This window comes from Tachypleus tridentatus, chromosome 1 (genome assembly GCF_004210375.1).
Source record: "Tachypleus tridentatus isolate NWPU-2018 chromosome 1, ASM421037v1, whole genome shotgun sequence".
NCBI classification, from domain to species: domain Eukaryota; kingdom Metazoa; phylum Arthropoda; class Merostomata; order Xiphosura; family Limulidae; genus Tachypleus; species Tachypleus tridentatus.
Genome location: NC_134825.1, coordinates 87580773 through 87585053, shown reverse-complemented (window position 1 = coordinate 87585053; position 4281 = coordinate 87580773). Strand labels below are relative to the sequence as shown.

At 35.5% G+C, this 4281-nt stretch overlaps 1 long non-coding RNA gene across 1 annotated transcript; it reads right to left on the bottom strand.

Moving 5' to 3' along the window:
* Positions 1-2812: 2812 nt before the first annotated feature.
* On the bottom strand, positions 2813-3859 carry LOC143254988 (uncharacterized). Its single transcript, XR_013030401.1, has 3 exons — positions 3722-3859; positions 3197-3310; positions 2813-2929 (listed from the first exon to the last, which is right to left on the bottom strand). It is a non-coding gene; the product is annotated as an uncharacterized LOC143254988 (long non-coding RNA).
* Positions 3860-4281: the final 422 nt, after the last annotated feature.

The following is a 4281-nucleotide window of genomic DNA, read 5'->3' as shown; positions in this document are numbered from 1 at the left end:
AAACTATGCTAGGAGTCTAACTGGTAAAAACTACGGAACAATACCAGAAAACATCATTAAAATATACAAGACATATATTAGGCCTGTAATAGACTATGCAGCTCCTGCATGGATCAATATAAGTGAAAAACAATTACATACTAAACTCCAAACATTACAGAATACATCAATTACAACAGCATACAGAGTACCTAAAACCACTTCCTCAAAGTTCATGCACAATTATTCAAATACACAAACAATACCAGATAGACTTCTACATAGTACAATAAAATATTTTGATAAAAATTGCCGAAAAAATGAGTTGTTATGCGAATTAGACAGATATTGCATGTATTATGAAGAGAGACCTAAACACCTCTCTCGTTAAATTTGTACATCAGATCATTAAGATAAAATCATTTATAATAACAATAGTAATAATAAAATAGAGCTAAAACAAAACAGGCCACCTACGTTCTAGACTTATTAAAAAAATATATATATAAATGGACATTGCCCTGAAAAGGACCAGTTTAAAGTTGATATTATTACAAGTTAATCAATTCATCCCAACAATGTAATGGAAGGATGAAGAGGTCTGGTGTACCTGACCATCCTGGGTATACAAAATATATATACCCAAACACCAGAGAGAGAGAGAGAGAGAGATTACTCACCACAGATTTCACAGTACCAAAATTCACAAACTCAACATTTTTACATTATTATGCGCACCCATTTCGAGTGAAAAATAGGGTAATGACTGCTCGTTCTGTTACGTTAATAAAATTTTGTACACAAATTATTGTTAACAGAAACAGAACGCCGTATCATACACGATGTTGATGAGGCTGAGTACCTCTCACCATTAAATTTCCACGTTTGAAATAAGACCACCTGCACTAGACATTAAAATTATATTACCAAGAGTTAGTTATCATAGTTTAATTTAAAAAAGGGAATTTTGTGTACAAAGACGCGTTGTTAAACATCTGTTGTGAACAAGTGTAATTTGATTTTAGAATTGTTTGTTATCTTACACAATCAAATTAAGAAAACACTGCAGTATGAATTGTTTGCAAATATTTGTGACTAAACGAAAAATTTAAAATTACACTGGATAAAACTAGCATTATATTCAAGGACACAACCATGAAAAGCCATAGAAGCTGAATTAGTGTTCTGTGTTAGACAATACTACCAGTACCATTTGACAGTCCTCAAATCATTAATTCAGGAAGGAGAAAGAAGTTGAAAATGTACTTAACCATTTCCGGTTAAGGACCTAAAAACCCGGAACAGAACGTGAAAAGTCTGTCCATTAACTTAATATTTCGTGATCTCTTCCCCATCATATCATTATATCCACAGAAAAATTCAAATAAGCACTTTATAGGTTTATTCAATTCACCAGATGCACGTATATCAAACAGGTGAAATAAACTAACGATCACATAATTCAGTTTTATAAAGCAAAGAAAAAAAGTCGCGTTTTAATTTACACATTATATCAGAAATAAAATTATACTGATGATCAAACAGAACTTAACTTAGGATGTAAAGGATACAGGAACCTCAAAACTACCTTCATTTATAGGAGAAAAGAGTGACTAAGAATGTACCTCTCTCTTTTGAACAGCCCGGAGGTTAAGGCACTCGACTCGAAATTCGAGTGTTGCGGGTTCGAATTCCCGTCACACTAAATACGTTCGCCCTCCCAGTTTGTTTTTGGAATTTCGCACAAAGCTACTCGAGGGCTATCTGTGCTAACCGTCCCTAATTTAGCAGTGTAAGACTAGAGGGAAGGCAGCTAGTCATCAACACCCACCGCCAACTCTTGGGCTACTCTTTTACCGACGAATAGTGGGATTGACCGTCACTTTATATAACGCCCCCACGGCTGAGAGGGCGAGCATATTTGGCGCGACGCGGGCGCGAACCCGCGACTCTCGTATTACGAGTCGCACGCCTTACGCGCTGGGCCATGCCAGGCCCGTATAATTCTATATTATTGACAAATTATTTTTGTAATTTTGAATGTTAATAAGGTAACAGCATAGCTAATTAAGCATCTATTTGTTTCAACTATTATTACTACATTGTGCATCCTATATGTGTGTATGTTGTATATATTAAACACAAAATAATTTTTCAGTTGCTAGGGTGTCCTTACAAGATAGTTGAATGTAGCCACAATCAACAAATCCTGTGTATTTCTTCGTAACTGGGTTGAAAACAACTTCCTTGTTGATTGCCATGGCATCAAAAAGGAGCATACAGTCTCTATTATCCTTGTTAATTTTCTTCAAGTGATTCAAAGTCTCTTTGAGAAAACCAGGCTCACAATTGATACTGGAATACCACTGTCTAATTGTTGTCACATGCGGTGGTGTGAGGTAGCTTCGTAGAAATTCATATGCTTGTGAGTAACAAAAATGAACTGTGATTGCAAATTGCTTAAGATGATCTGAGTAACGCATTCCCTTGGTATCAGTCTCACATGTTTTCAGTTCATTCTCAATAAGATCCAGAGTTTTATCACTGAAGTTTAGTGACATGAAATCAACTTGTGCTTTAGTGAGAAAATTCTTTTCTTTAAGGATTTGTAGTAGTTTTGCGATATATTCAGTTTTCATTTTCATTTTTTTGCTTGCATACACTCAAATCGTTTTATGTTTTTTTAGCTTGTCCTTAGCTGCTTCAAGCTGATCTTTCACTGGGACAGTTGAACAATATAAATGCTCGACATTTGATGTCTTTTTCTTCCTCTTGGCACGTACTGGGAATGTTTCCTTGATTTCAGGAGCTCATTTTCTTGGAGGTTGTCTACTTTGTTATTGTACAACCTGCTTATGTCGAGGATGACCTGGAAAGATGGTAGGCACTGCCAGAGGTTTCAGTTCATAGTTCAAGATGTCATCTTCTTTTATGTCTCTTGGATGCACTCCTGGAAATAAATGAAAACTTTTTTTAACTTTTGTGATTGTAGCAGGTTTTCACAAAGAAGACCACTGGTAGTTTGTTGTTATCTTATTTTTTAAACAGACCCGAAATTAAAGATATATGTCCTATAAACAGTTACAAAAATAGGCTGTCATTATGTATTTTACATTTGTTATAAAGTCATTTATTGTATTTTTCAAAAATAAATATATAAGTTTTCTTTTCAAAAATATTAATAAGTATTGACAGTATTGTTCAAGTTGTTGTATACCTCTCATGTAATCTTTTGCCAGAAAGTGTTCACTGCACACCCTGTGATGCCTGAAATCCTTCACGACTTACATTCTTCAATCATTGTCAACGAACTGCTTCATTGGAAAGGAACCTAAAAATGAAATTGTACTGTAACTGATTTTGAGGATACACTTGCCGACATCTCTACGCTATATCTATTTAAAATCTTTTTAATTTTTAAAATTGGACAAAAAAAACAGCAAAGGGACCAAAAACGTGCTTAGTCTGCGCCTAATTTTCACCAGTGGCCATTGCTATTAATGATTTGGCTGCTTGATCGCTTATTCATACCTATATACTGGTGTATTTAATACCGCAGTCTGAATCAGTACCATATCAAACTCAATTCTGCCGTTTGCAGTGTATAGCCTACTAGAAATTAGTAAATTAGTACATTACAATACAGTTTAGCCCTTTAAGCCTAGACAGACGACAGTTTGCAATTGCTCGATCTTCGAAGCCTTTCATTTTGAAAGAAAAGTCTATAAATGTGAATATTTACTTATGGAAGGAGATTCCTGAGGCCTTTTTACACTTATATGTGCAATTAGAATAAGCACAGCCCTCGGGCATTGTTTGAGAAGTTGGCGATTATTCTTCAGTGATGTTCGGATGTCTCTTCCCGTTTCGAGGACGGCGGCGCTTTCCCGTGTCATCACATCGTCACGTGACCATAGCTCTCTCTCTCTCTATTTATAACTCTATGTGGGTTGCCTAAATCACAGTCTCCCGGTAATTTTGAGAGTTTATAACGCTAAAAATCAGGTTTTGATCCAAGTAATTAGCATTGCGTAGTTCTGTGTTCAAAAGAAAAAAAATCACGAATTGAACTAAAGTTTGTGATAAAAATGGCATAAACTGGAGATTTTCTGTCATAAATGTTGTTAAATCTATCTGTTTTTGTTTTTTGCTTCGCCAGCTTTCGGCGTTTAAACTGCAAAACAAATAATTCAGTCTAGCCGTTCTAAAATGAGATCGCCCCACTGGGACAGTGATAAATCTTAGGGTTTACACTGCTAAAATCAGGGGTTCAATTCCCTCGGTAGACAGAGAAGGTAGCTT